The sequence below is a fragment of the Elephantulus edwardii genome, unplaced genomic scaffold, assembly GCF_000299155.1.
Source record: "Elephantulus edwardii isolate Elephantulus edwardi_28Jun2011 unplaced genomic scaffold, EleEdw1.0 scaffold00425, whole genome shotgun sequence".
Lineage (NCBI taxonomy): Eukaryota > Metazoa > Chordata > Mammalia > Macroscelidea > Macroscelididae > Elephantulus > Elephantulus edwardii.
Window position 1 is genome coordinate 1,170,415 of NW_006400175.1, and position 11,560 is coordinate 1,181,974.

At 38.2% G+C, this 11,560-nt stretch overlaps 1 protein-coding gene across 1 annotated transcript in view; it reads left to right on the forward strand.

The window, feature by feature from the left end:
• Positions 1-11,560, forward strand: part of ANTXR1 (anthrax toxin receptor 1) — a gene marked incomplete at its 3' end in the record, with an annotated part of 308,898 nt that overhangs the window by 221,930 nt on the left and 75,408 nt on the right. The gene's annotated exons all lie outside the window — the stretch shown is intronic.

Genomic DNA, 11,560 nt, shown 5'->3' on the forward strand with positions numbered 1-11,560 from the left:
GGCCCTCTATGAGGTGGATTGATTCAGTGACTGGGATAATTGGGATGGGAGTGTCAGAGACAGTGCGATTGGCACAGGAAAGAGTGGAGTTTAGGACTGTTGTACATAGGGTCGCTATGAGTCGCAGGCGACTTGACAACAAAACAAAACAAACAAGAACAACAACATATTCAAGTAGCTGAGAGAACACCATATAGAATAGATCCCAAAAGAAAAACACCAAGGCATATCATAGTTAAATTCACCAGAACCAAAGGTAAGGAGAGAATTCTGAAAGCAGCGAGGGAGAAACAAAGAGCAACTTGTAAGGGAGAGCAGATAAGATTAAGTGCCAATTTCTCAGCAGAAACCATTCAAGCAAGAAGACAATGGAAGGGGATATATCAAACAATCAAAGAACACAAATGTTAAACAAGAATACTGTACCCAGTGAAATTTTCCATCAAATATGAGGGAGAGAGCAATATATTCCCAGAAAAACAGAACCTAAGGGAGTTTATAAAGACCAGCATTGTAGGAAACAGTGAGAGACATCCTTCTTACAGAGGTACCACAGCAAGCAGCATAGAACAAAGTAACTAGCAACAACACCAAAAGAACTCAACTCAATGATAGCAATAAAACCTGGCCTTTCTATAATCACACTGAATGTGAATTGGTTGAATGCACCACTGAAGAGAAGAAGAGTAGCAGATTGGAAAACAAAACCAAACCCACAAAATCCATCAATATGCTATCTACAAGAGACACACCTGGAAAATGAAGATAAAGAAAGACTAAAAATAAAAGGATGAGAAAAATAAAAAAGGCAATCAGAGAAAAACAGAAGTAGCAATATTAATCTCCGATAAAATTAAGTGTCAAAACCATCACAACAAACAAGGAAGGTCACTATGTAATGCTTAACAGGTGAATAGAACAAGAGGACGTAACAACAATAAATATCTATGCACCAAATCAAAGACCTGCAAAATATAGAAAACAAACATTAACAAAACTGAAAAAGGAAAGAGATAACACAGCAGGCTATGGCTAACTCTGAGAACAATGGGAATCCCAGAACATTTAATGGTGCTTATGTGAAACCTATACTTAGACAAGGAGACAGTCATCTGAACAGAGCAAGGAGTCACTACATGGTTCATAATCAGGAAAGGGGTCTGCCAGGGATGTATTCTGACTCAGTACCTTTTCAATCTGTGTGCAGAACAGATCATCAGGGATGCTGGGCTGTATGAGGAGGAATGTGGCATCAGGATTGGTAGAAGATTCATCAAAAACCCACATTATGCAGATGACACAACCAGCCCTGTTTGCTGAAACTGAGGAGGACCTGAAGTGCTTGCTGCAGAAGGTAAAGTACTGCAGCCTTCAATACGGATTGAAGCTAAAGATCAAGAAAACAAAGATTCTCAGAACTGGACCAATTGGCCACATAAGTATGGATAGTGAAAAGATTGAGATAGTTAACAGTTTTAATTTCTAGCTTGTCTCCTAGTCAACACTCTTGGTACCAGCAGCCAGGAAGTCAAGAGATGAATTGCATTGGAAATGTCAGTTGTTGGGGACCTCTCTAGAGTACTGAAGAGCAGTGATGTTAGGCTGGAGACTAACCTGATCTGGGCTATCGTCTTTGCAATTGTGTGATATGCATCGGAGAGTTGGACAGTGTCTAGGGATGATAGAAAGAGAATTGATGCCTTTGAGCTGTGGTGCTGGGAGAGTGTTGAATGTACCATGGACTGCTTGTTATTATTATGTGCCATCGAGTTGCTTGCGACTCATAGTGACCCTATGTACAAGAGCCCTAAACACCGTTCTATCCTGTGTCAGCCTCGCCGTCTCAAACACACTGATTTCACCACTCCACTCACAGAATCGATCCATCTCATCGAGGGTCTTCTTTTCCTGCACTGTCCCTCCACTCTCCCAAAAATGATGACCCTCTCCAAGGACCAATCAATCCCTCCTTGCAACATGCCCAAAGTATGTCAGATGAAGCTTCAGAATCCTTGACTCCAAGAAGCATTCTGGCTTCACCCTCTCCAGGACAAACCTGTTTATTCTCCTACCAGTCCATAGTATATTCACCACACTTCTCCAGCACCACAGCTCAAAGGTGTCAGTTCTCTTTCTATCATCCCTATTCATGTCCAAACTCCAATGCATAGCACACAATTGCAAGGACTATAGACTGGATCACGTGCACCTTAGTCTCCAGTCTGATGTTGTTGATCTTTAGTACTCTTGAGAGGTCCCTCACAGCTGATTTTCCCAATGCAATTCATCTCCTGATTTCCTGGCTGCTGTTACCAAGAGTGTTGACTGTGGAACCAAGTAAACGAAAACTGTTAACTATTTCAATCACTTCACCATCCATACTGATGTTGCCAATTGGCCCAGTGGTGAAAATCTTTGTTTTCTTGATGTTGACATTTAATCCATATTGAAGACTGCAGTCCTTGACCTTCTGCAGCAAGCACCATGGACTTCTAGGAGAACAAAAAGATTTTTCCTGAAAAGGGTAAAACTGAACTGCTCTTTGGAATCAAGGATTCTGAAGCTTCGTTTGACATACTTTGGGCATGTTGCAAGGAGGGACCAGTCCTTGCAGAGGGACATCATGTTTGGGAGAGTGGAGATAAAGTTGAAGCGAGGTAGACCCTTGATTAGATGGATTGATTCTGTGATTGTGGTGGTGGGATTAAGTGTATCAGAGATGGTAAGGTTGGCACATGATAGAGCAGGGTTTAGAGCCCTTGTACCTAGGGTCGCTATGAGTTGCAAGAGACTCGATGGCACATAACAACAAATAATAGTAACAACTATAGTACTTGGAGCCTTCAATATACTCCTTTCAAGAAAAGATAGAACTACCAGAAAAAAACTCAACAAAGATGCTCAAGTATTAAACCACACAATAAACCAGCTCAACCTCATAGATATTTATAGGCTAATATACCCCCCAAAAATACACAGTATACCTTCTTCTCCCATGTGCATGGAACATTCTTTAGAATAGATCACATTTTAGGTCACAAGGCAAGTATCAATTAAAAAAAAAAACAAAACATGGGACTAATACAAAGTATCTTCTTAGACCACAATGATACAAAATTAGAAATTAATAACAAGAGAATAAAGGAGAGAAAACCATACATTTGGAAGCTGAACAACACCTTCCTTGAACATGAGTCTGTACTAGAAGAAATAAAAAATGAAATGAAAAAGCTTCTTGAAACAAATGACAATGAAAACACCGCTTATAAAAACCTCTGGGAAATAGCCAAAGCAGTAATAAGAGGTCAATGTATGGCAGTAAGCAAACATATCAAAAGGCAGAAAAGAAAAAAAAAAAAAAAACATTGAATCTCTAACCCAACATCCCCACCAAATTAAAAAGAACAGAACTGAAATTGTAAAAATTAGTGCAGAAATAAATGAAATAGAAAACCAAAAAGTAATTGAAACCATCAACAAAACAAGGAGTTGGTTCTCGTGAAAGGTCAATAAAATTGACAAACCATGAGCAAAACTAACAAAGGAAAAAACACAGATAATCTAAATAAGAGATGAAATGATCAACGTCACAACAGAACCAACTAAAATAAAAAGGCTACCATTGGAATAATATGACAAATTATGCTCAAACAAATATGAAAACCTAGACGAAAAGGACAAATACTTAGAAATCCATACTGACCTAAACTGACAGTAACCGAAATTGAACACCTGAACAGACCCATTACAAAAGAAGAAATTAAAAAGTTAATAAAACAACTTCCAGCCAAAAAAAATTCTTGACCAGACAGCTTTATCAGTGAATTTTATCAAACATTCAGAGAAGAACTGTCATCAATTCTATATAAACTATTTCAGAAAATAGAAAAGATGGAATTCCCCCAGACTCATTCTATGAAGCAAACATGTCCTTTATACCAAAGCCTGGAAAGGACACCACCAAAATAGAAAACTACAGACCAGTAACTCTCTTGAACATAGATACAAAAATCCTAAAAAAACAAACAAACAACTAAACTTGGCAAATAGAATCCAAAGAAAGAAAAAAATAAGAAGAAAAATTCATCATGACCAAGTGGGATTCATACCAGGTATCTAAGGATGGTTCAACATAAGAAAAAAACAATCATTGTAATTCATCATATTAACAAAGCAAATAACAAAAACCACAGGATCCTATCAATTGATGCAGAAATGGTCTTTGACAAATCCCAACACCCTTTCCTGATTAAAATACTCAACAAAATAGGAATAAAGGGGAATTAAGTCAACATAGTAAAAAGTATATATGCAAACCTGATAGCCAACATTGTTCTCAATGGAGAAAAATTAAAGGCATTCCACTTGAGAACAGGAATTAGTCAAGGATGCCCATTATCACCTCTTCTATTCAATATGGTATTGGAAGTCTTGGTGATAGCAATAAGGTAAGAGAAGGAAATAAAAGGTATCCAAATTGGCAAAGAGGAGGTAAAATTATCTCTTTATGCAGATGATATAACAGTATACTTAGAAAACCCTAAAGACTCAGCAACAAAACTACAGGGCATAGTTGACCAATTCAGCAAAGTGGTAGAATACAAGATCAACATACAAATATCAATTGGATTTCCCTATAGTGAGAAAGAGAATACAGAACTGGAGCTGAGAAAAAGAATACCCTTCACCATAGCTAATCACAAGATTAGCTAGAATTAAACCTAACCAGAAGCACAAAGGATCTATTCAAAGACAATTACAAAACTGTATTATAAGAAACAAAAAGAGACCTGGAGAGGTGGAAGACTATACCTTGCTTATGGATAGGAAGACTCAATATTGTGAAAATTACAATACTACCAAAGGCAATACACATGTTCAGTGCAATCCCTATACAAGTAGTAATTCTGTTCTTCAACGAGATGGAAAAGGCAGTCTCCAATTTCATTTGGAATGGACAGAAGCCTAGAATATGCAAAGCACTCCTTAAATAGAGAAACAAGGTAGGAGGAATCTCACTCCCTGATTTTAACTCCTACTACGTTGTTGTAGTGGTCAAGACCACGTGGTACTGGTACAATGACACACACATAGATCAATAGAATAAAATTCAGAATCCAGAAATCAACCCATCTACCTATGGTCGACTGGTTTTTGACAAGAAGATGAAATCAGTTAAGTGGGGAAATGACAGCGTTTTTAACAAATGGTGCTGGCAAAACTGGAAACTATCTACAGAAACCTCAAGCAAGAGCCACACCTCACTTCATATACAAAACCCAGTTTAAAGTGGATTATGGACCTAGGACTAAACCAAGGACTATCAACTTTATTAAAGAAAAGCTTGGAAGAACTCTAGAAGTCCTAATCCACAACATAAATAGTCTTCCAAGCGTCCTGAAAAATCTACACCCAGGAGGGGATAAAATATGAATGAGACCTTCTAAGAATCAAATCTCTATGCACATCCAAAACCTTCTCCAACAGGGCGAAAAGGGAAGCTACGGATTGGGAAAAAATATTGGTAAAGACATGTTTGACAAAGGACTGATATCTGGAATTTATAAAATACTCAAGCACCACAAGATAAAGGTAAATAATCCAATTGAAAAATCGGCACAAGATATGAATAGACACTTCACCAAAGAAGACATTTAGATGGCCAAGAAGAACATGAAGAAATGTTCAAAATCCCTAGCTCTAAGAGACATGCAAATCAAAACAACTATGAGATATCTTCTCACCCTACTAAGAATAGCAAAATTTAACAGAACAGCAAACATCAAATGCTGGCAAGGTTGTGGAGAAACTGGAACCCTTATTTACTGTTGGTGTGAGTGTAAAATGGTGCAACCACTATGGAAGGCTTTAGGGCGCTTTTTCAAAAAGTTGTAAATACAAATACTATTTGACCCAGAAATTCCACTACTAGGAATTTACCCTAAAGCAACCATAACTGCCACCCAAGCAGAAATATGCACACCCATATTTATTGCTGCTTTGTTCGCAGTAGCAAAGAGCTGGAAACAACCTAAGTGCCCCTCAACAAATGAATGGATATAGAAGTTCTGGTATATTCATATAATGGAATACTATGCTGCATTGAAAAACAAGGAACTTATGAAATATACAAAATGGATGACCCTGGAGGACATTATGTTGAGTGAAGTATCTCAGTCACAAAAGGACAAATATTCCATTTGCAGTTAAGTACTTAAAATCCTCTTCAATTTCAGCAAGTAAGGTGGTGTCATATGCAGGATGCTGGTTGTTAATGAATCTTTCTCCAATATTAATGCCACATTGTCCTTCATATAGTTCAATTCTCAAATCATTTGCTCTGCATACAAATTGATTACTTATAGAGAAAGGATACAAACCTGATGCACAACTTACTGATTTTAAACCATACCGTATTCTCTTGTTCTTTTAAGACCATAGCTTCTCCATCCAAATGTCAGTTTTGCATAAAAAAATATTAAGTGTTCTGAGATTCTGGTTCGTCTCAATAATATCCTTCATTTACTATGATACACACATTAAAATGACTTTGCATCATCAATAAACAGATAAAACATTTTTCTGGTATTGTCTTCTTTCAAGATCTATTTAATGTCACCAGTGATATCCCATGTGCCATGACCTCTTCTGAATTCAGCTTAAATTTCTGGCAGTTCTCTGTCAATGTACTGTTCTAAATGTTTGTTTGTGATCTTCAGCAAAATTTTACTTGTGTGTGATTCATATTCTACTGAACCACATAATTTTTGGAGAATGGAAATCAATATGCATCTCTTCCGGTTAGTTGGCCAGATCTTCCAGGACTGCATCTGTGTGTTAGAATATGTCAATTGGTATTTCATCAATCCTCAGGGAGTTGCTTGTTACCAGTGCTTTCAGTGCAGCTTGAACTTCTTCCTTCATTATCACTGGTTTTTGGTTATATTTTACTTCCTATAATGGTACCATGTCTACTAATTCTTTTTGGTCTAGTAACTCTTTATAATTTCCACCTTATTTTGATGCTTCCTGTATCACTCAAGATTTTTTTAATAGAATCTACTAGTATTGCAAATCAAGGCTAGAATTTGGTTTTAGTACTTTCAAGTGAGGATGTTCTTCATTTTGATATTCTGAGACCAGCTCTGTGTGCATTACCTAATCATTTGCTTTGCTTTCTCAAGCTGCTTTTTGAAATACTTTGTGCATTTTTTACTCTTTGTTTTGGCCTCTGAACTTGTTAAAGCTGAGAAGGAAGTAAAGCATTTGTTGCAGAAGGTCAAGGCCTGTAGCCTTCAATATAAATTGAACCTCAACGTCAAGAAAACAAAGGTGCTGAGCACTAGGCTGATTGGCAGCATTAAGATAGATTATGAAGATATTGTGATTGTTAATAGCTTTAGTGTGCTTGGCTCCACAATCAACATTCTTGGTAAGAGCAGCCAGTAAAGTCTGCTGTCAAGGACCTCTCCAGGGTACTAAAAAACATTGATATCAGCCTAGAGACTAAGGTGCACCTGACCTAGTCCATACTCTTTGCAGTTGCATGCTATGCATCACAAAGCTCGACAGTGACTAGCGATGATAGAAATTGAAATGATGCCTTCGAGCTGTGGTGCTGGAGAAGAATATTGAAATATACCATGGGCTGCCAGGAAAATAAACAAGTTTGTCCTGGAGAGGGTCCTTGGAGGTTCGGATTCTGAAGCTCTGTCTGACATACTTTGGGAATGCTGCAAGGAGGGACTAGTCCTTGGAGAGAGCTATCAAACTTGAAAAGGGTGGCGGGACAGTGCAAGAGAAGAAGACCCTTGATGAAATGGATTGATTCAGTCACTGGGGGAAGGTGCGTCAGAGACAATGAGGTTGGCACAGGATAAAGCAGGTTTTAGGATATTATATGTACATAGAGTTGCTATGAGTTGTAATGATGATGACAACAACTGTCCAATGCCTTTTGCAAAGTGTCTTCTGATATAATATTTTGGCTTCTTCTTGTTCTTGTGCACACTGTGTGGGTGTGTGTAGGAGCTCTGTGGTCTGGTGGGTAAGGAGTTTTACTACCTATGTTATTATCTTTGTGAATCCACAAGCTATTCTGTGGCAGAAAGATGGGAAGTTTCCTCTTGTGTGATTTCTACCTTCTGAAAGAACTATTGGGGGGTTAGCTATGAATGACTATTCAGTATATGCCACTCATGTTGTTGTTGTTGTTATGTGCCATCGAGTTGCCTGTGACTCATAGTGACCCTATGTACATCAGCTTAGAAGCCTGCCCTATCCTGAGCCAATCTCACTAACTCCGAGAAGCAAACCTCCATTGCCCCAGTTACTATATCAATCCATCTCGTATGAGGTCTTCCTCTCCTGTGCTGTTTCTCCACCCTTCTGAGCATGATGTCCTCCTCCAAGGATTGGTCCCTCCTAGCCATACCCCCAAAATATGTGAGACAGAGCTTCAAAATCTTAGCTTCCAAGGAGAAACTTATTTCACCCTTTCCAGCACAGACCTATTTGTTTTCTTCATGGTCCATAGTATGTTCAAGATTCTTCTCCAGCACAATTCAAAGGCATAAATTCTTCTTCTGGCATCCTTAGTTATTGTCCACCTTTAATGCATGGCAAGCAATTGTGAATACCATGGCCTATATCAGGCGCACCTTACTCTCTAGACATCGATGTTTCCCAGTACTCTGGAGAGGTCCCTGCCAGTAATTTGTCTTTTGCCAATGCAATTTGTCTTTTGATTTCCTCACTGCTGATGCCATGAGTGCTGATTGTGGAGCTGAGCAAGCTCTGATTGTTAACAACCTCAGTCTTTTCTCCATCTATCATGGTGCTGCCAGTTGACCCAGTGGTAAGAATCTGTCTTCTTGATGGTGAGCTTCAATTTATATTGAAGACTACAGTCCTTGGCCTTCTGCAGCAAGAGTTTCAGGTCCTCCTCAGTTTCAGCAAGCATGGTTATTTCATCCGGATAACGTAAGTGATGATGAGTTGTCCTCTAATCCTGATGCCACTTTCCTCCTCATAAAGCTCAGCCTCTTGAATGATCTGTCCTGCATGTTGATTGAATAGATATGGAGATAGGATGCATCCTTGGGCACACTCCTTTCCAGATTTTGAACCATGCAATGTTTTCTTGTTCTGTTCTGAGAACTAATTCGTGGTTCAAATATAGGTTTCACATGAACACAATTAAGTATTCGGCAATTCCCATTCTCCTCTGGTCAGCATAATTGGTTATAATCCACAGTCAAACGTCTTTGTATACTCAGTGAAACACAGGTAGACATTCCTTTGCTACTCTTTGCTTTTAGCCAAGATCTATTTGACATTGGCTATGATGATGAGATGGATTGATACAGTAACTAGGTCAATGGGGGTTGGTTTCTCGGAATTAGTAAGACTGGCCCAGGACAAGAAAGGATTCAGAGCTGCTGTATATAGGGTGCATTGCAAGCAACTCAATGACACATAGCAACAATAACATATATGATAGGTTCAGAACCTGGAGAGACATCCACTTCCTAAAGAATATGCCTGCAAAAACTCTATGAACTTTGGTAAATGTCGATAGTTGTACAGAGGCTTCAGGTCTTTCGTTCACAGAGTCACTGAGTTGTCCTCGACTCAAAGGCAATCAACAACAAGAACAATCATGTCTCTAATGTCATGACATCTTCTAAGCTCAGTTTGTATTTCTGGTAGTTCTCTACTGATATACTGTTCCAGGTTTTTTTGTTTTTGTTTTTGTTTTTTTTATAACCTTCAGCAGGATTTGGCTAGTGTGTGATGTTAGTGATATTGTTCTATAATTTCCACACTCTAGTCATCTTTTTTTTAGAATGGAAGGAAATAGATATGGATTTCTTCTTGTCAGTTTGCCAGATAATTGTCCTCCATATTTCTTGACATAACCTAGTGAGCATGTCAAGGGTATCATCTGTTTGTTGAAATGTGTCAGTTGGTATTAAGTCAATTCCTGGGGCCTTTTTTTTTTTTTGTCAAATACTTCAGAGCACCCTGAACTTGCTCCTTTATCATCCTTGCCTCTTGATTATATATTGTTTCTTGAAATTCTTCTGTGTCAGCCAACCCTTTTTGGTGCAGTTCCTCTTTCTGTCTTCCTTTGATGCTTCCTGAATCATTCAGTCTTCTATTCATAGTATCCGTAAGTATTGCAATTCGAGGCTTGAATTTATACACTAATTCCTCATTTCTCCCTATCGTTTTTCCTGTTTTTGTTAGATGCACTTGCATTGACTTGACTTGTAGGGACTCTATGAACAACAGATCTGAACTTTGCCATAATTTGCACCACTTTCTCTGTCTCCATCATGCTCAGTCCCATTGTGGTAGTCACTCTGTCATTTTATCTTCTTGAGTCATCCTCTGACATTTGCCATCAGGATGTCATTCTCCAAGGATTGGTTCTTGCTGAATATATACCCAAATTTAGTGGTTCTTGCTGAATATATACCCAAATTTAGTGAGCATGTACCTTTCTCCTAGAAACTGTTAATAATTTCTTGTTCTCTAAACATTTGTGTATCCTAAATATTTAAGTGAGGTTTCCTATATTTCTGTTTTTGTGGCTTGTTTCACTGAACTTGGAATTTTTAGAGGTTATCGCTGTTGGCTTGTGTCATAGTTTCATTTCCCCTTTTTGTTACATAATATTCCATTATATGCCTTTTGCATGCTTTGCCCATCCATTTATCTGTTGTGTAAACCTACAGTGAACACTGGTATACATTGTTCCCAATAAAAAAAGAGATGGAAGCAACCCAATTGTCCATCAAAAGGTGAATGGATAGAGAAGCTGTGGTATATTCACACAATGGAATACTATGCAGCACTGAAAAACAAGTAACTCATAAAATACTATTCAAAATGGGTGACCCTGGAGAACATTATGCTGAGTGAAATATCCCAGTCACAAAAGGACAAAAGTTCATAAAACAAAGCTGACATGTATGTTGGAGGAAAACTAAGAAAAGAGGGGATAAATAATGAACCCTGAATTTAAATAGATGAGAGAAAGAACTGTCTTAACAGTTATTAGCATGACAGCAGTCCGGAATAAGAGGTACATAGCAAAGTGGACCGGAGGGGAGGGAGGAAATTGTGGAACAATGACAGAATCTTTTTTAAAAGATAAGCGAACTGGGAAAGGAGGCAGGGAGGAAAATGTCCAACAATGAATGCATGGAAAACCCAAGTTTTCTGTAAACTTCTATTAAAATATCATAATTTTTTTACAAAAATACAAAAAAACCCTTTGCATTCCAATCACATTTTTCTATTTCCTTTAAATCTTACTTTCATTAATCCATCTATCCTGTCCCTTCCTACCTTCTCAGCTCTATCACTGGGCAGCTGTTGCGTCTTCCCACTTAGGTTGTTGATTATTCTAGGAGTGAAGACTTCCCTGGTATTACTTCACCTAATAGACCCGTCTATATACATTTTATAAGAGACACAAACGCAGGTTATACACATGGACTTCACCTGATGGTATGCATAGGAATCAGATCGACTACATCTGTGGAAGGAA